This window comes from Zalophus californianus, chromosome 4 (genome assembly GCF_009762305.2).
Source record: "Zalophus californianus isolate mZalCal1 chromosome 4, mZalCal1.pri.v2, whole genome shotgun sequence".
In the NCBI taxonomy this organism is placed as follows: Eukaryota; Metazoa; Chordata; class Mammalia; order Carnivora; family Otariidae; genus Zalophus; species Zalophus californianus.
In genome coordinates this window covers 25,812,361-25,833,265 of record NC_045598.1, presented here as the reverse complement: position 1 = coordinate 25,833,265, position 20,905 = coordinate 25,812,361, and the positions used below count along the sequence as shown (strand labels likewise).

The 20,905-nt window shown below is 48.7% G+C and overlaps 1 protein-coding gene across 1 annotated transcript in view; it reads left to right on the top strand.

Moving 5' to 3' along the window:
- The window catches only part of CSMD2 (CUB and Sushi multiple domains 2), a 594,848-nt gene that overhangs the window by 138,592 nt on the left and 435,351 nt on the right, over nucleotides 1-20,905 (top strand). The gene's annotated exons all lie outside the window — the stretch shown is intronic.

Below are 20,905 nucleotides of genomic sequence, written 5' to 3'. Positions count from 1 at the left end.
TTGGCATTTTTAAAGGATTGCTTTTCCTATTTGCAGTGAGTCAATTTCTTCAAAGAAATTACACTTTCTTGTGAAGAGAGTGCAGAGGCATGACGAGCTCGCAGTCCTGCTGGAGCTGGGAACTGCGTATGAACGAAATTGGTGGGGAATACTCCAGGAGTGGGGGCTGGAGAAACAACTGCCAGGTTTTTCTATTTCCTGAGAACTAAGGCTGACCAAAGGCTCTGGGGAATGTGAAAGATCGGAGTAGGCCCTAAGTCTCGATCAGAAGGCCAATTATAGATGCCAAATCCCTCAGCAGGAGGCTGGGCAGTGGCTTTTGCTCCTAGATTGTCAGGCTGGTAAGAAGGGGTGTTCAGGGGGCCTGGGGCTGATGTCACAGAGCACAGCCCTGGAGCCCCCTGCCCTGCCCGCGGCAGCGACCTGGCAGCCTCTGATGGTGACCTGGCAGCCTCTGATGGTGACCACGCCGCAGTCCAGCAGTGGGGGTTTCAAATGGATGATTCCAACGTTGGCAAAGCCAAAGACCCCCAGTTGGGGTGGTCATTCTATGAGACGCCAAGACAAACCGGGAGTCCAAGTAGGAACTTGTGGGGAGTCTCCCTGGGTCCATGGTGAGAATTTACAGTCTTAGACAACATTGCTTCTCTTTCTCTTCTTCATTGAGAGACACATTTACCAAGTGCCTAGTGGGCTTGGGACTGATGGGAGTTCACGAAAGTCGTCCTTAGTTGCATAAGCCGGCTGCTGGATGTATCGGGACAATGAGATAAGATTCCCGGGCACATTGGTGTGTGAGAAATAAAAGCCGCTTTGGGAAGTGCTTGCAGGGTAAAGGAAGTTTTTTTTTTTTAAGATTTTATTTATTTATTTGAGACAGAGAGAACGAGAGAGAGAGAGAGAGAGAGAGCACATGAGAGGGGGGAGGGTCAGAGGGAGAAGCAGACTCCCTGCCGAGCAGGGAGCCTGATGCGGGACTCGATCCAGGGACTCCAGGATCATGACCTGAGCCGAAGGAGTTGCTTAACCAACTGAGCCACAGGGTAAAGGAAGTTTTAACCAACAACTGGCCCCCCCTTTCTTTTCTTTTTTTTTTTTTTGATGAATATTTATATATCTACCATGTGTTGTGTATGAGTTGGGCTCCAGAGATACAATGAAAAACAAAGACAGGTGCATGCCTTCCCTTCATGGATCTGAGGGAAGAAATTAATCAAGGAATGCATAAACACATGGAAAGGACAGCTGTGGGAAGGACCACTAAGGCTCAGCCGTTGCTGTGAGCAGGAGGGTGGGGAGAGCCAGCCACACGAGAGGTAGTGATCACTGAGCCCTGAGCTGGAGGGGGAGGGCTTCACCAGGGAGCAGGGCGGGCTTTCCCAGCTCCATGAAGTGCTTGGGCCATCACTTATCCCCTCTTCTTCCGCGCCCTCGCCCCCACCACACCCTCAGCCCAAAACCCACCTGCTGTATCCAGTTGGTCATACAGCCTGTTTATTCTGCCTCCTGGAAATCCCTGAAACCTAACCCCCACCCTCTTTCATGGGCCCCCACTGTGTGTGCCCCTCTTTGCCCCTCTCTCCCAGATTCCCCTAAGCATCCCTTTGCTGGTCCCTAGATCCCCCTTCAGTAGGTCACACATCCTGGCGTCAAGGGTTTGCCTTCACATGTTGGCAGAGACTTTCTTCACAGAGTGTGTTCCTTATTCAGTTAACTGTTGGAGGGTGGCTCTAAGCTAGACACCCAGGAGGATGGAGGACTTACCAAGGAGAAGGGATTGGGCTTCCGGAAAGGCTTGGCCTTTGTGCTGCCATGGCAGAAGGACTAGGAGTTGGATGGAAGGCGTGGTTGAAGAGGCCATTGCAGGCAGCCAAGGAACAGTGGGAAGTGTTGGGGCGCAGGGGCGTGAGCCTCGAGAGAAGGCCCTTCCGGGGAACTTCCAGAGCAGTGTTTCTTTAATTTGGCCGGAGCACGGGAGAACTAGGTAGCAGGGATTGCGAGTCACCAGAGCCACAGGCAAGGGGATGGAGGCCTCTTTCAAGAGGCTGGGTCAGCCGGAGACAGAGAGGTGGGGAAGGGGCAGGAGGGAGAGGAGAGCAGCTTGCTGATAGAGAAGGGCCCTGAGGAAGCAGAATGGGCAGCGTGGGGCCTAGAGGGGTCAAGGGCTCCAGCGCAGAGCTTCACCTTGGACAGGAGGGGGGAGGCTCCTTCTGAGAGGAGGCAAGCGAGTCAGTGCCATTATGGGGGCGCCGTGAGAGGGGCAGAAGCACGGGAAGGAGGGAGCTGTCCAACCCCATCCCTGTTCTGTAAACCAAGTTCTTTTTTTTTTTTTAAGATTTTATTTATTTATTTGAGAGAGAAAGAGAGCAGGAGTAGGGGGAGGGGCAGAGGGAGGAGAAGCAAGCTCCTCACTGAGCGGGGAGAGATCATGACCTGAGCCAAAGTTAGATGCTTAACCCACTGAGCCACGCAGGCACCCCTGTCAACCAAGTTCTCAAGTGGTAAATCTGTGACTAGCACAGAAATCTCGGAAGTAAAAAGGGTCCCCCTTCATGGCCCTCTTCCCCCATTTGCCTCCCAGATTTTCAAGGCTCACAGTTTTCTATGCAATTTAGATCTTTTCTGTACACTTACACCACTGTGCATATATCGAGATAGAGATATATGCATATGCCTAGACCCAGACAGACACATACACATGGACACACACCGATATAATTATACTTCCTTATATAAATGTCATAATACAAAATGTACTATTCTGAAACTGCTTTTTTTTTTTTTTAATATGCCATATGTCTTTAGAGTTCTTTATATATGTGTATTCATTCCTTTTGGTGGCTCCAAGGATTTCTGTGCCATGAGTTACCCATTTTATGGATGGACATTGAAGTGGCTCCCAGTGATCTCTGTCGAAGCCACAGTGGCGGCGAGTGTCATTGTTCACGCATGTCTGTGTGCAGCTCTAAGAATGCTTACGGGACGGGAAGCTAGAGGTGGAATTGGCGGGTCGGAGTATGCAAGCTATAATTTTTATATTGTTCATTGTCCTCCCCCAAAGCCACACTAATTTACATTCCCACCAAAAACCTAGGTTGATTTCCTTCCCAACCCTAGATTTTATCAATGTTTTACATTTCTGCCATTCGGATTGTCAAATAATGCTGTCTCGTTTTGATTTGCATTTTCCAGATTGTTAATGAGGTCTGTCTTTTCATAAGCTTATCTTCCACTTGTTTGTTTTCCAGTGAGTGACCTGTACCTATTCCCTGCCCATTTTTCCCCCTCTTGGATCACCTTCTTCTCCTTATTGATTTGGAACTCTTAATATATTCTGGGCATCACTGCTTTGTCCATTATACACGTTGTGACTTTTTTCCTCCTACTTTTTCATAACTTGTATTTTAACCTTGTCTTGAGGCCCATTTTATAGATGAAGAAACTGAGTCAGAGAGAGAGAGATTTGAGATGACTTTCCCAGAGCTATATTCTGACTCCCAGTGCTCTTTCCACCAGATGGACTGTTCCTTTGCAGAACAGCGAGGCTGTGTGGTCCTCTGGCTCCCAGTCAGGAGGATTGGTAAAATTGAACGCACCGCTAGGAGGGAGCCGGCATCTTACCAAGCTGCAGAGCTGGGTAGAGAAGGCAGACTCACTTTGGGGGCACCTGCTCAGCTCTGTTCCAGCCCCTTTCATCTCCTTTCTGTATTCCAATGGAATAGTTTGGAAGGTTTACCAGCCCACAGCTCATGTTGGCTTGGGACCTGCTGCTGTAAACAAGAGGGTTTCAAGCTGTGTTCTCTGGATCCCTAAAGGTTCTAAGATAGCATACCAGGGCCAGCTGGAATAGGGTTGCTAGACTTCATAAACAAAAATAACAGGACACCCAGTGAAGTTGGAATCTCAGACAGGTAACAAATACTTTGTTAGTATAGGTAAACGCCCTATGTCATATTTATCGATACTAAAAAGATCATTTGCTGTTTATCTGATATCAAACTTAACTGGGATGATGATTCTGTCTGGCAATCCTGACCTGAGGAGGTGGGAAAGGTCAGGGGAACTGCGTAGACTCATGTTCCTTCCCCAGCCCCCAGCATCAACCAAAGGGTGACATTTTCAAATGTCTTAGATTTTTAGATTTAGAAATTTAAGGTACAAAGAGATGAAGTGACTTGGCAGAGCTGGGATCTGAATCATGATGTTTCCCATGTGTCTTGAATTTGGGGAGGTCGGGTCTCCTCTTTAGGGCTCTTACTATGCTGGGGAGCTATAGAGGGGCCGAGGAGATTGGCCTATAAAGGGCTTCCCACGTGGAGAAAGTATAGGGTGAGGGGAAGTGTAGGGAGAGAGAGTAATGTGTGTTTTCTGCAAGACTCTCATCACCTTAAATGGAGTGCATCCACATTAATTCAGATTAAATAACTATTTAATTGGCTCGAACTCCATTTCCAGGGGCCTATAGCCCATGTGTGCATCCTAGGGCCTCTGATTACTACAGACCTTATATTACTATACATCCTATTACTGTTTTTTGATAACTGTTCGTAATGTGTGTTTTTTTAAATCTACTTTAGTGAAATATAATTAACATACGATAAAATGTACCAATCTTAAATGTGCAATATGAGTTTTGACAAGTGTATGCATACACCTAATGACCCAGCAATCGATACACAAGTATTTCCACTACCCCAGAAAGTTCCTTTGTGTCCCTTCTTAGTTGTCCTCATGCCTCCCCCAAACCCAGGTAACTGATCTCCCTTCTGTCACTTGAGATTATGTTGGCCTTTCCATGAGTTTCCTATTATCGAGTCATACAGTGTCATCATAAAATGGTTATACTCTTTTGTGCCTGGCTTCTCTCATGTCATGATTTTGAGACTCATGCATGTTATTATGTGCATCAGCAGTCCATTCACGTTTACTCCTGAATTATGTCTAGTGGTATTAATGCGCCATAATTAGTTAAGCCATTCCCCTGTTGATAGAAATGTGCTTTATTTCAAGTTTTTGCGCCATCACAAATAAAGTCGCTCTGAATGAACATTCATATAGAATCTTTGTGTGGGCATATGTTTTCGTTTCTCTCAGGTGAATGCCTAGGGATGAAATTGCTAGGTCATGTATGCAGTACACTTCATTAAAAAAAAATTGCCTGACTGTTTTCTGAAGGGGTTGTGCCGTTTTATATTCCCATTGGCAATGTGTGATGGACATACGCTTGCTAAAACTTGGTGTCCTCAGTCTTTTCAGTTTCACCATGCTGCTAAGTGTGTAGTAGTATCTCACTGTGACTTTATTTTTTTATTTTTTCTTTAAATTTTTATTGTTATGTTAATCACCATACATTACATCATTAGTTGTTGATGTAGTGTTCCATGATTCATGTTTGTTCATAACACCCAGTGCTCCACACAGAATGTGCCCTCTTTAATACCCATCACCAGGCTAACCCATCCCCCCACCCTCCTCCCCTCTAGAACCCTCAGTTTGTTTTTCAGAGTCCATCGTCTCTCATGGTTCGTCTCCCCCTCTGACTTACTCCCCTTCATTCTTCCCCTCCTGCTATCTTCTGCTTTTTCTTTTTTCTTAACATATGTTGCATTATTTGTTTCAGAAGTACAGATCTGTGATTCAACAGTCTTGCACAATTCACAGCGCTCACCATAGCACATACCCTCCCCAATGTCCATCACCCAGCCACCCCATCCCTCCCACCCCCCACCACTCCAGCAACCCTCAGTTTGTTTCCTGAGATTAAGAATGCCTCATATCAGTGAGGTCATATGATACATGTCTTTCTCTGATTGACTTATTTTGCTCAGCATAAGACCCTCTAGTTCCATCCACGTCATTGCAAATGGCAAGATCTCATAATTTTTATGGCTGCATGATATTCCATTGTGTATATATACCACCTCTTCTTTATCCATTCATCTGTCGATGGACATCTTGGCTCTTTCCACAGTTTGGCTATTGTGGACATTGCTGCTATAAACATCGGGGTGCATGTACCCCTTTGGGTCCTTACATTTGTATCTTTGGGGTAAATACCCAGTAGTGCAATTGCTGGATCGTAGGGTAGCTCTATTTTCAACCGTTTGAGGAGCCTCCATACTGTTTTCCAGAGTGGTTGCACCAGCTTGCATTCCCACCAACAGTGTAGGAGGGTTCCCCTTTCTCCGCATCCCCGCCAACATCTGTCATTTCCTGACTTGTTCATTTTAGCCATTCTGACTGGTGTGAGGTGGTATCTCGTTGAGGTTTTGATTTGGAGTTCCCTGATGCCGAGCGATGTTGAACACTTTTTCATGTGTCTGTTGGCCATTTGGATGTCTTCTTTGGAAAAATGTCTGTTCATGTCCTCTGCCCATTTCTTGATTGGATTATTTGTTCTTGGGGGTTGAGTTTGATAAGTTCTTTATAGATTTTGGATTCTAGCCCTTTATCTGATATGTCATTTGCAAATATTTTCTCCCATTCTGTCTGTTGTCTTTTGGTTTTGTGGACTGTTTCTTTTGCTGTGCAAAAGCTTTTGATCTTGATGAAATCCCAATACTTCATTTTTGCCCTGGCTTCCCTTGCCTTTGGCGATGTTTTTACGAAGAAGTTGCTGTGGCTGAGGTCGAAGAGGTTGCTGCCTGTGTTCTCCTTTAGGATTTTGATGGACTCCTGTCTCACGTTTAGGTCTTTCAACCATTTGGAGTCTATTTTTGTGTGTGGTGTAAGGAAATGGTCCAGTTTCATTCTTCTGCATGTGGCTGTCCAATTTTCCCAACACCATTTGTTGAAGAGACTGTCTTTCTGCCATTGGACATTCTTTCCTGCTTTGTCAAAGATGAGTTGACCATAGAGTTGAGGGTCCATTTCTGGGCTCTCTATTCTGTTCCATTGATCTATGTGTCTGTTTTTGTGCCAGTACCATACTGTCTTGATGATGACAGCTTTGTAATAGAGCTGGAGGTCCAGAATTGTGATGCTGCCAGCTTTGCTTTTCTTTTTCAACATTCCTCTGGCTATTCGGGTTCTCTTCTGGTTCCATACAACTTTTAGGATTATTTCTTCCATTTCTTTGAAAAAAGTGGATGGTATTTTGATGGGGATTGCATTGAATGTGTAGATTGCTCTAGGTAGCATTGACATCTTCACAATGTTTGTTCTTCCAATCCATGAGCATGGAACGCTTTTCCATTTCTTTGTGTCTTCCTCAATTTCTTTCATGAGTATTTTATAGTTTTCTGAGTACAGATCCTTTGCCTCTTTGGTTAGATTTATTCCTAGGTATCTATTGGTTTTGGGTGCAATTGTAAATGGGATCGACTCCTTAATTTCTCTCTCTTCTGTCTTGTTGGTGTATAGGAATGCCACTGATTTCTGTGCATTGATTTTATATCCTGCCGCTTTACTGGATTCCTGTATGAGTTCTAGCAGTTTTGGCATGGAGTCTGTTGGGTTTTCCACATAAAGTATCATATCATCTGCAAAGAGTGAGAGTTTGACTTCCACTTGCTGATTTGGATGCCTTTGATTTCTTTTTGTTGTCTGATTGCTGTGGCTAGGACTTCTAATACTATGTTGAATAGCAGTGGTGAGAGTGGACATCCCTGCCGCGTTCCTGACCTTAGGGGAAAAGCTCTCAGCTTTTCCCCATTGAGAATGATATTCGCTGTAGGTTTTTCTTAGATGGCTTTTATGATATTGTGGTATGTACCCTCTATCCCTATATTCTGAGGAGTTTTGATCAAGAAAGGATGCTGTGCTTTGTCAAATGCTTTTTCTGCACCTACTGAGAGGATCATATGATTCTTGTTCTTTCTTTGGTTAATATATTGTATCACGTTGATTGATTTGTGGATGTTGAACCAAACTTGCAGCCCAGGGATAAATCCCACTTGGTCGTGGTGAATAATCCTTTAATGTACTGTTGGGTCATATTGGCTAGTATTTTGGTGAGAATTTTTGCATCCATGTTCATCCAGGATATTGGTCTGTGATTCTCCTTTTTGATGGGGTCTTTGTCTGGTTTGGGGATCAAGGTAATGGTGGCCTCCTAAAATGAGTTTGGAAGTTTTCCTTCCATTTCTATTTTTTGGAACAGTTTCAGGAGAATAGGTATTAATTCTTCTTGAAATGTTTGGTAGAATTCCCCTGGGAAGCCATCTGGCCCTGGGCTTTTGTTTTTTGGGAGATTTTTGATGACTGCTTCAATTTCCTTAGTGGTTATAGGTCTGTTCAGGTTTTCTGTTTCTTCCTGGTTCAATTCTGGTAGTTGATACATCTCTAGGAATGCATCCATTTCTTCCAGGTTATCTAATTTGCTGGCATAGAGTTGCTCATAATATGTTCTTATAATTGTTTGTATGTCTTTGGTGTTGGTTGTGATATCTCCTCTTTCATTCATGATTGTGGCTTTGGGTCATTTCTCTTTTCTTTTTGATAAGTCTGGCCAGGGGTTTATCAGTCTTGTTAATTCTTTCAAAGAATCAGCTCCTAGTTTCGTTGATCTGTTCTACTGTTCTTTTGGTTTCTAGTTCATTGATTTCTGCTCTGATCTTTATGATTTCTCTTCTCCTGCTGGGTTTAGGCTTTATTTGCTGTTTTTTCTCTACCTCCTTTAGGTGTAGGGTTAGGTTGTGTATTTGAGACCTTTCTTGTTTCTTGAGAAAGGCTTGTATTGCTATATACTTATCTCTTAGGACTGTCTTTGCTGCATCCCAAAGATTTTGAACAGTTGTGTTTTCATTTTCATTGGTTTCCATGAATTTTTTAAATTCTTCTTTAATTTCCTGGTTGACCCATTCATTCTTTAGTATGATGCTCTTTAGCCTCCATGTATTTGAGTTTTTTCCAACTTTCCTCTTGTGATTGAGTTCTAGTTTCAAAGCACTGTGGTCTGAAAATATGCAGGGAATAATCCCAATATTTTGGTACCAGTGGAGACCTGATTTGTGACCTAGGATGTGATCTATTCTGGAGAATGTTCCATGGGCACTAGAGAAGAATGTGTATTCCGTTGCTTTGGGATGGAATGTTCTGAATATGTCTGTGAAGTCCATTTGGTCCAGTGTGTTGTTTAAAGTCTTTATTTCCTTGTTGGTCTTTTGCTCAGATGATCTGTCCATTTCCGTCAGGGGGGTGTTAACGTCCCCTACTATTATTGTATTGTTGTCAATGTGTTTCTTTGCTTTTGTTATTAATTGCCTTATATAATTGGCTGCTCCCACGTTAGGGGCATAGATATTTACAATTGTTAGATCTTCTTGTTGGATAAACGCTTTAAGTAGGATATAGTGTCCTTCCTCATCTCTTATTACAGTCTTTGTTTTAAAATCTAATTTGTCTGATATAAGAATTGCCACCCTAGCTTTCTTTTGGTGTCCATTAGCATGGTAAATGGTTTTCCACCCCCTCACTTTCAATGTGGGGGTGTCTTTGGGTCTAAAATGAGTCTCTTGCAGACAGCATATCGATGGGTCTTGTTGTGATAGCCTGTGTCTTTTGATTGGGGCATTGAGCCCATTTACATTCAGGGTAACTATTGAAAGGTATGAATTTAGTGCCATTGTTTTGCCTGTAAGGTGACTGTTACTGTATATTATCTGTGTTCCTTTCTGGTCTATGCTGCTTTTAGGCTCTCTCTTTGCTTAGAGGACCCCTTTCAATATTTCTTGGAGGGCTGGTTTCGTGTTTGCAAATTCCTTTAGTTTTTGTTTGTCCTGGAAGCTTTTTACCTCTCCTTCCTTTTTCAATGACAGCCTAGCTGGATATAGTATTCTTGGCTGCATATTTTTCTCGTTTAGTGCTCTGAAGATATCATGCCAATCCTTTCTGGCCTCCCAGGTCTCTGTGGATAGGTCTGTTGCCAATCTAACGTTTCTAGCATTATAGGTTACACATCTCTTCTCCTGAGCTGCTTTCAAGATTTTCTGTTTGTTTTTGAGACTCGTAAGTTTTACTATTAGATGTCGGGGTGTTGACCTATTTTTATTGATTTTGAGAGGGGTTCTCTGTGCCTCCTGGATTTTGATGCCTGTTTCCTTCCTCACATTAGGGAAGTTCTCTGCTATTATTTGCTCCAATATACCTTCTGTCCCTCTCCCTCTTTCTTCTTCTTCTGGGATCCCAATTATTCTAATGTTGTTTTGTCTTATCGTATCGCTCATCTCTTGAATTCTGCCCTCGTGATCCTGTAGTTGTTTCTCTCTCTTTTTCTCAGCTTCTTTATTTTCCATCATTTGGTCTTCTATATTGCTGATTCTCTCTTCTGCCTCATTTATCCTAGCAGTTAGTGCCCCCATTTTTGATTGAACCTCATTAATAGCCTTTTTGATTTCAACTTGGTTCGATTTTAGTTCTTTTATTTCTCCAGAAAGGGTTTCTCTAATAACTTCCATGCTTTTTTCAAGCCCAGCTAGTATCTTTAAAATCATGATTCTGAACTCTAGGTCTGACATCGTGCTAATGTCCGAATTGAGTAGGTCCCTGGCAGACGGTACTACCTCTTGTTTTTTTTGTTGAGGTGATTTTTTTCGTCTTCCACAAAGTGGTCACTTTTCTGTTCGGAGAGTGTTTGCTGTTCTTTTCTTCCATCTCCTGTTGAGTTCGTAGGTGTTCAGAATGGTTTGATCACTATCCAGCTGAATTCCTGAGACCAGAAGAAATCCAGGTCTCCTACTCCTCCCCCATCTTGCTCCCTTCTTTCACGGTGATTTTAATTTACATTGCCCTGATGGCCAATGGTGATAAACATCTTTTCAGGTATTTATTGGCTATTTGGCTATTGTCTGTTCAAGTCTTCCGCTCATTTTTTAATTGAGTTGTTGGATTTTTTTGTCTTCCTAGAGTGAATTAGTAAATTCTACATCTCTCTCTATATATTTATACGGTCATATGTACTTATATTTATGTATATATAGAGAGAGTCAAGGTTCATTTTCTCCCCATATGAAAACGCAATTGTTCCAGCACCGTTGGTCGAAAGACCATTAGATTCTATTAAGATGCAACATGATTGATTCTTTATCAGCCTTTTCCATTTTTCACCTTTTTTCCCAGTTAACAAATATTTGCTGAGTCTCCACTACATGTCATGCGTTGGTTTAGGTGCTGGGCATCAGCAGGTGGAGCAAGTGCCTGTTTGTATGGAAGTCATAGTCTAGCGGCAGGAGATGGACAGTCGACCAGGTACTGGAAAGAAATCCAGGATGGGGCCTAGGACCCAGAGAGCAGCAGGATGCGCTGGAGCCGGTGGGGGGGATGGCAGCGTTTCTGATGAGCCCGCTTGAGCAGAGCAGAAGGATGCAGGGGGCAGGCCTCAGCTCTCTGCAGATGGGCATTTAGGGAAAAGCCTCATTTCAAACTCCACCCCCCCACCCCTGCCTTCTCAGCTTCCCAGAAATGCCCTTGATGGGGAGTTTGTGGCAGGGTCCCTCTGCAGGGTCCTATGTCCTCTTAGCTGTCAGACCTCTTCTATATCTGGTAGCTCTCACAGAGCTGCATCTTACAGCAGTGCTGTTGCTGCACGTCCCCCGGGAGTGGCCTCAGCAGACCTCACTCCTTCATTCATTTCTTGGATCGAAGGCCGCATATTTGGCCCATGAAGTGCGCTTGACACTGTGCTTGAATCTGGGGAGACAGAGAGGGACAAATAAAGGGGGGAGAGTTGAGGAATGGGCCTGAGTGACTGCACCAACAGGAGCCAGCCCAAGAAGAGTCTGAAATACGCTCGGTACATTGGGTGTGTCCTCAGCAGGTGGAGGCGCTCTGTGGGGCGGCTGAGGCCCTGACTATTCTTGCTACTGTGCAGCTTGGGTTTCATTTGGGGGCGGGGGAAGCTATAAGATTCCATATAGAATTATATATATATATGTATAATTATATGTACTCTCCCTATATATATTCTATATATATAAGATTCTATATTTGGGGGCATGGAGGATGAGGATTGAGCCTAGCCGACGTTGCAATAGGCCAGGCAGGACGTGCTGCCGGTGTGATTTAAAGCAGTGGAGACTGAAGTGGGGGGTGTGGGAGAAAGCCTCTCGGGGGACTCCAGGTTTCCGACTTGAAGGAAAGGGTCTGGTGGTGCCATTGATGGCCTGAGGGGACAGAGGAGGAAGAGCAGGTTGGGAATGGGTGGGTGGGGTGATGATCTCATTTGGGAGCATGTTGTGAGTAAGGTGTGCCTGATAGAAACGTCTAGGGCTTAACAGCACTTGAAGGTCTGAAGCTTATAGAAGAGGTCTCCGCTGGAGGTCCAGCCTCGGGAGCCATCACGGAGAGATCACAGTTCAGGCCAGAGATGGATGAGATACTCCCAGGAGGTTTCTAAACAAATACTCCGTGTCACCCTTTGCTCCCGGCACTCTGCTAAATGTATAGTATACTGGTTATGACACTGTTGGTTGTTTTTTGTTTGTTTTATTTTTAGTTTTTAGTTTTTATTTTTTTAGGGAGAGAGCACATGCGTGGGGTGGGAGGGGCAAAGGGAACAGGAGAGAGAATAAGGCAACCCCACACCCGCATGGAGCCCAACTCAGGGCTTGATCTCACAACCCTGAGCTCATGAGCTGAGCCGAAATCAAGAGTCGGACTTTCAACCGACTGCGCCACCCAGGCGCCCCATGACATTGGGTTCTAATGCTCAGCTCCCTGGGTTCAAATCTCAGTGCTCCTATTTACTAGTCACTCACCTCTCTATGCCCCTGCTTCTTTGTCTACGAAAAGGTGATAATAAATTTGCCTTGTTGGGGGTACAGTGAGGATTAAATTATTTAGAACCTGCATAGCTCTCAGAACAGTGTTATACGTGTGAGCAGTAAATGTTAGTTAACTCTGATGGCCTTTAATTCTCTCAGCACACTTATGAAAGGGATTAGGGATGAGGATTACCCATTTTACAGATAAGGGAACTGGGGGTCTGACAGGTCCCTGCCCAAGGTCGTGGAGGCATGAAGTGGAAGAACCAGGCCTTGAACCCACCCAGGTGTGCGTGTCCCGGAGTCTACCATGCAAGACTGCCTCCCGCTGTGGTAAAAGCCCCGAGCGTTCATTGACTTCCTGACTAACTCGGCCCCTCCAGGCAGAGGATTTGTGACACGAGGCTGAACCCCCATCACCACCGTGGCCTCAGCCAGCGCCAGCTTCTTCCTGCCCCCAGCCTGGAGCCAGAGGACCCAGCAGATCAGCTGCCGGCCTCACGCATGCATGAGTAGGACTTCGCTTTTCTTACTCCTCCAGATACTTCGGGAGTGGATCCTCCCACCTCTCCCAGGAAGCCTTCCCTAACCACCCCAGTTCCCGGAACCCTCTGCCTCTGGGCACCCTTAGCTCTGATGGCCCAGCCCACTCACTTGGGACATGCACACACACTGCCCTGGGCAACCTTTATTACCTCCTGGTAGGATGTTCTTCTTGGACCGACTGCCCTGTGTCTGAGTCAGGTGCTGTCGGTCCCCTTCCTTGTCGCAGGGCAGAGGGAGAGAGGAACCTTCGAGTCAGTGCTGGTGGAAGCCTGCTCACCGTGCCTGGGGCCTGGAGTTATGCTCCAGGTGCCCCATTTGGAGAAGAGAGCTAGCCAGGAGCCCTGGCTGAGAAAGCATGGTGGCCAGGGGTTGAAGCCAGGAGAGCAGACTTAGAGAGACTTGAGGACGTTAGCAGATAAAGCACAAACAGTTCTGCCAGGGACAGGGGTGGAGGGGCTGTCCGATACCAGCCCAGCGGGGAAGCAGGAAGGCAGCCAGCCCTAGGGAGAGCACTGAGAACGAGCAGTCCTGGGCTGGAGGCCTGGCTCTACTTACCCTCTCAGTCACGAGATGCCCGGCCTCCCTGAGCCTCGGTTTCCTTGACTGTAAAATGGGTGTGACATAGGTACATCCCTTCCGGGGTTGTGAGAACTCCGGGTGGTGCTGGCCTTCCCTTGTCCCTGCCTCCCCAGGGAGGGAAGACTTCTTACAGAGGGGTAAGCTTTAAGCAGCATTTGGGAGACGAGGGAGGCCTTGGACTGGCTGAGCAGAGGGAGGAGGGTATTGCTGCCCGGGTATGAGGCTTGCAGCCCATCAGCTGAGCCGAGGGCTCTGAGAGGAGAGGTGAACGGGCACACATACATGAAAAGGGAAGGAAGAAGTGGCCACTGTCATTCTGAGTCCTGCATGGTGCCAGGGTGGGCGAGGTGCCACCTCTGCCCTCACGGAGCCCCCGGTGGGAGGACAGTCAGACGCGTCATGGGGCAGCTCCATCCGGGGTGTTTGGTGATGGTCGAGGGTGGGCCAGGGACATAGATCTCATGTCAGGGAGATTTGCTTTTGCATCAATGGCTGAGAACTGGCAGCCTGTGAGTGAGCTGAGGCCTCCACATTCCTTGAAGGTGGGGAAGCAGAGAGGCTGTAGAGGCTGCATGCTGAAAGAGAGCACAGCTTTGTATCAGCAGGACTGAGCTGGGCAGTGCCCTGAGAATGTGGGCTCCCGCTGGGGAGAAACAGGGGCATGAGATCTCGTCTGCAGAACTGCGGCTGTCACGAACGGCATCCCGCTAACCCCCGTGATGTACAGAGTATCTCTTATTTCTCTAAAAGGCCAGAGAGGTCCAACGCCTCACCCAGAACTGCACAGTGAGGGAACGGGGCACGCTCAAGGTTCGCCCTGGGGTCCTTCCAGCTCCACAGGCCTGATCTCTCCCACATGCCCCCTGCTGCCAGCCCTGGGCCTTCCCAACAGATGGGCCGCTCCCATGTCTCTGCCAAGCCCTGCAGACACCACTAGGTGCTGCCTTCCTCCAGAGGAGCCCAGGCCACCTCGGGGCCTGGCCCACCACCATCCCTCCTGTCCTCCCCAGCTGCCAAGCCACTAATTAGCGGGTCTTGGGTGTGCATGAGCCATGGTTCCTCGCAGCTGCCCGCTCACCCGTGCCTCTCCTCCAAAGCCGGGCTGCCGGCTATAGTTAGATGTGGCTACTTGTCAGGGAGGGGTGGGGCGGATGAAGGGAAGGAAGGCTCAGTCTGGAGCTTGGAGTCTGCACACGGAGCGGGGCAGCCCCGGAGCAACCTCTCCCCCATCACCGGCAGGTGCAGCCTTGCCGCTGTGGCCCTAGGTCCACTAGTACATACTTGGTTTGAATCTGATGGACGCTGAGGTCCATGTACGATAGCAACAGAAATCTTGAACATCAGACCTCATCAAAGCTGCCTTGTTTTCACTGACTGGTTTCACAATAGGCAAGCCTTATACATTTGTATGTGTACGATATTTTCATATTCATGTCCTCTTGTTTCATACACTGGGGTTCCATGCAAGGTTGTTTTCAAGATGAAACAAAGTTTGGAAACCAGAAGCTTCAGCCTTTAGTGCCTTGTGGCTCAGAGTGTGGTCTACGGACCAGGGAGCAGGGGCCCCACCTGGGAACTTGTTAAAAGGCTGCATCTCGGGCCCCACCCCAGACCGAGTGCATTGGAACCTGTGCTTTATAAGATCCATGGGTGATTCCTCTGCTGTTTGAGAAGAACGGCCTTAGCAGAAGTCAGAATCTTGGGGGGGGAGGGGTGTAGAGTGGCTGGCCTTGCTCTGTGAGATTCTGAGTCAGGGCTCCTGGAGGGCCCAGGTAATGTCCGTGCTTCATAGCACCCTGGTGATGGGGCAGGCCCTCCGTCTGCCCTAGGTGATAGGAATGCCTGCACTCTGCCTGCAGCAGCAAGGGGGCAAGCTGGTGAACACTGCACAGAAACAAGCTTTCCTGGACAATCGCTTGTCTCCTTTCCAGAGACACTATCCCCCAAGGTCCCTGGGCCCCGGGGGTGGTAGGATGGGTGATGGCCTCTCCATGTTCAGTCCCGGGGGCAAACACCCCTGGGACCACAGCTTCCCAAGTTTTCCCTTTGGTTGTGGACATGGAGACATCCTTCCGCAGGAAGGAGAGAAGGGCTGAGACAGTGGACACTCGGGGGACCAGGCTTGTCCCCACGAGGAGGCAGCCGTGGTCCCAGACCAGATCTGCACTCTTCCAAATCACCTTCTACGTGACCACTCACCAAGGGGTTCATACCAACTCTTTCCTCTCCTTTCTGCCCTGGCCAGACCCTCCCACGGGGAAAAGTTCCCAAGGAGAGAGATGATGTCCCAAGGGAGGTGATAGGAAGAGGAGAGATAGGTGATCAGACCCACTGGATTATTCACATCTCTCAGACAGCTTATCACAGGAACCCCCTCCCTGGTCCATCCTTCCTTCAGTTATACAGCAAGAGCTCAGAAAGGTCCTCCCATACACCACATACTGAGCTAGAGTCTGGGGTATAAAACACAGCCAATGAACTGAAAGGACTTGCAGGCCAGAGGCCTCTTCTCAATACCACCCATCTCCTCCGGCTTCCCCTTCCATGTCCCTGGTCTTCTTCCCGTGCGCCCAGCTCCGAGGACAGAAACACGGGTCACCCAGGAGCCCAGCCAGAAAGCTGCGAGTCCTCTGGGCTCTGCTCCCTACATCAGCCAGTCCTGTCTGTCTGCCTCCTAAAGTCGTTCACATCGGTCCCCCGCCACCTCCTGGTCCCAGGGCCCCTCGCCTCTCACCTGGGTGACTGCAACAGCTTCTTCGTCTTGCCTTCACCTCATTCACTCTTGCCTTCCTGCAGTCCGTTCTTCCCAGAAACCCACCGCCTTTCAGCCAGTCTGACCAGGTCGCCTGGCTCCCACCGGCCTCACGTGCCGCCCTCACTGTCTGTGCTCCTGCCACCTGCCCATTTGTCAGCACTGCCCGGAGGCTCCGCTCATCCCTCACCCCCAGCCCCACGCGGCCAAATCAAACGGTGCCCCTTCATCAGCTCCCAGCTCCAGATTCATCCCGCGGGGGGCCCTCCTCTGATCACCTGACCAGCTCGCACACCTGGGCTGTCTTCATGGAACTGTCTCAAGATTACACACTTACTGGTGTCATTGCTTTATTGGCAGTTGTCCCCTTGACGAGACTGAGAGCTCTAGTGCATCAGCGATACGTGTGCTCAGGGCTTCTCTGTCCCCCCGCACCTGCAGCACCCGATGGATAGGGGGCAGGCCAGAAAGACCTGATGAACCAGTGAGGGTGTGGCTGTGAGCTCACATCAGAGAGTGTCCGCAAAGGCCGTGGCACGGTCCCTAGTATACAGCAGGCCCTCGATTATCGGCTAATAGTCACTGCTGTTGTTGTTGGAACTAATCTTGAGCAAGCCTTACCTGATGCCCAAAGAGGGATGGAAATTGCAAGTAACTGGGAGGGTGGCTGCAGACAGCTGGGGAGGGGACCTGAGGATGTGGGCTGCTCGGAAGTGGGTAAGGGGGCTGCACACAGCTGGAGGGCTGAGCTGCGAACAGCCGGGAGAAAGGCCTACAAGCAGCTGGGGAGCAGCCCATGACAGGCACGCACGCACGTGGGTACGGCCTGCTCTCCCCATCGGCCCTACCCCATCTGCCCATGCAGCGCCCCGGCCCCGGCAGGTGGTCCTCGCTCCTAGCTAAGTGTGTCTCTCGTGGGCCACCATCTGTGTCGAGTCACCCGGGGGCTTCTCTCCACTCTTCCTGTGCTCCAGGCACGGCGCCCTCACTCAGCTCCTCAGGCGGGCTGTGCCTCCTCTGGCCGCCTGGCCTGGGCAGGGGCCAGTCCCTCCTCCTGGGAGTCCCCACCCTTTCTTTCACATATGAGTTCCAGCCGCACTTTGTCAGGAGGGCTATAGCTCAGGTTCTCCTTCTCCATCTTCCTTCACTTCCTCTTCCGCAATGAGAACAACAGTCGCTCTTCTTTGTTTGCAGATACTTGCAGGTTTTCTGACGAATTCCCACTGTCCCTGCTAGACTGTAGCTTCTAGAGAGCCAGGGCCGTGACGCGGTACTCACTCACCTGGCCCTGAGCCCAGCCCCCAGCAGGTGCTCGTGAATGTGAGATGGTGCAACGATGGTTGGAGGCACAGAGGTGGTGGCTGATGGGGAGCACATAGGTCCTTGAATTCCAGGGCAAAGAAAAATAAATAACTCCTTTATGGAGTGCCTACTGTCTACCCAACCCTGGGCTAAGTCCCCTTCTAGTTGGTGCTCAGGAAGCACACGTGTGAACCACTTTATGTTTCTCCGGAGTCTGTCAGAAGGCCTCGATCCCCACGTGGCTCAGCCACTGCTTCTCTGTGGGGGCTGGCCTGTGAGGAAGTCCATTAGGAGGAACAAAGCAGACCTGCCAGGGCTCACACTGACAGCCGCCAGCTCCTACAGCCTGCTTCCGACACAACAAGGAAGAAACCGACCACCCCAGGCCTCAGTTTCCCTGTCCTTAAGAGAGGGCTCCTAACCCCGATGTTTATAGCAGCAATGTTCACAATAGCCCAACTATGGAAAGAGCCAAGATGTCCATCGACAGATGAACGGATAAAGAAGATGTGATATATATATATATAATGGAATATTATGCAGCCATCAAAAAGAATGAGATCTTGCCATTTGCAACGACGTGGATGGAACTGGAAGGTGTTATGCTGAGCGACATAAGTCAATCAGAGAAAGACATGTATCATATGACCTCACTGATATGAGGAAATCTTAATCTCAGGAAACAAACTGAGGGTTGCTGGAGTGGTGGGGGGTGGGAGGGATGGGGTGGCTGGGCGATAGACATTGGGGAGGGTATGTGCTATGGTGAGTGCTGTGGATTGTGCAAGACTGTTGAATCACAGACCTGTACCTCTGAAACAAATAATACATTATATGTTAGGAAAAAAAAAAAAAGAAGATAGCAGGAAGGGAAAAATGAAGGGGGAAATCAGAGGGGGAGATGAACCATGAGAGACTATGGACTCTGAGAAACAAACTGAGGGTTCTAGAGGGGAGGGGGGTGGGGGGATGTGTTAGCCTGGTGATGGGTATTAAGGAGGGCACGCACTGCATGGAGCACTGGGTGTTATATGTGAATCATGGAACACTATGATTCACATATGGAACACTACATCAAAAACTAATGATGTAATGTATAGTGATTAACATAACATAATAATAATAAAAAAAGAGAGGTATCCTAGGTGATGCCTGAGGACCGTGTCAGGTGTGATAGTCTGAGTCGAGAGTGGATTTCTCAGTCTGGGACTTGTATTTTCATTCCAGAACTACCCACACCCTCCCGAGAGTGTCAGTCCCCAGACTAGCATCAAGGGGTCTGACCACTAATGTCTATGACGTTGACCAGGAAAGTGTCCAGAGTGAAGGCTCTGCCCAGCTCTGGTCACACGTGGCATCCACTGAGTTGCTTGCAGGAGTCTCACAGATCCATAAAGCAGGCACAGAACCCAGAATCCCACAGGCACATAAAACTACTAAGAGACCCCAAGTAATAATAGTAAAGCACTGGCTAGATGTTCTAAACTGAAGTTCAGAGAGGTTGAGGAACTTGCCCAACATCACACAGCTAGCAGGTGACAGGGCTGGGCTTTTGGCTGAGGCAGTAAGCTCCAGAGCCCTGCTTTGGCCCCTGCATCATAGTCTGAGACACTCAGGCTCACCCACCAGCAGACACACAGCCTCCCCAAAGTACACAGACAGACACACACACACACACACACACACACACACACACACACACACACAAAGCACACACAGGCGTTTTCAGAGAAGCCAACAAAACGGCTCCTGTCCTTCCCACTTTCCTCTCCTGAAGCGCGCTTAGGCTCTGCTGGCGCAAAGCTCTGCACAAAGCCAGAAAAGGGTCTCTCGTTCCTGGGAGCTTTCTCCCTCGGATGGACTGGCGCGCCTGGTCTCTCTGCCAGCCAGGCTGGAAACGAGGCTCAGCAAGCCCTGAGCCTGCAGTTCCCTTGGATACTGTACCCCTGGCGGAGGCAGGGTGGCAGGGGGGGCGACAGGGCTGTTTCTCAGCGGGCCCCTGGCCCGGCTTGACAACTGCTTTGGATGGTAGCCGAAATGCCTCCTTTATCTTTGTCCCGTTAACTCAAAGATGCCATAGGAAACCTGTTAAGGAAAAAACAAAATGGGCCTGCCTGTGCTCTGCCCCACCAGCCGCCCTTCCCCCTCCCTGCATCGGACCCAGCGAGGAAGGGGAAGCCAGGCAGCTGTGAGGGGCCTTGGCTCCTGCCCGGAACAGCCAACCTGGGCATCTCACCTGCAGAGGATGGGACATGGGGTGGGTGGGGGGAACCTGAGCAGGGCTGAACAAATCAGCTAGAGGGGTGGGAGCATGACAGCCGGGTGCATAGAGCCATGCACTTGTGGGGACGAAGTCAAGGAGCTTCTAGAAGAAGTTATGCACCTGTGAGGGTGGGGCAGACGGTGAAGACGGGAGGGTGGGATGGTTGCTGTTAATCCTAACTCCACTACTTGCAGGCTGTGTGGCTTTAGGCAAGTGACTTAACTCTGTGCTTCAGCTTCTTCTCTGTAAAATAGAGATGGCAGGAGTGCTCACCTCCTCGTAGGGGGTTGAGATGAGCTGGTGCGGTAACTGCAAGGAGCTTGGTGCAGTGCCTGGTGTGTCCTAAACATGCAGTCGATGCTAGCTCTGATTATTGGAATAAGGAGGAGGAGGAGGAGGAGGCATCGGGGAAGGAGAGCTAGAGGCGACTGTGCCCCGGGCAGTGATCCTTGCCAGCCCCCCGGAGCTTCTTCAGTTCCTCGGGCATGCTGCTCTGGCTTGGTCTTGAATATGCCGTTCCCTCTCCTGAGCACTCTTCCCCAATTCTCCTTCTGATTAATTCCTGCAGTGGGTGCTAAATAAACATTCTGAGGATAAATGAAAGAAGTACTCATATGTCAGATATTAGAGTCTTGTCTCATTAAACCCGAGTGTTTCTTGAAGACCAACTTTGGCACCTGTCTCAGCACCTGGCAGAGACACTGAACCTGGTGCAGTCAGGAACCCCGGGCGCTGCAACTCGGACTTCCCTGCTTTTAATCC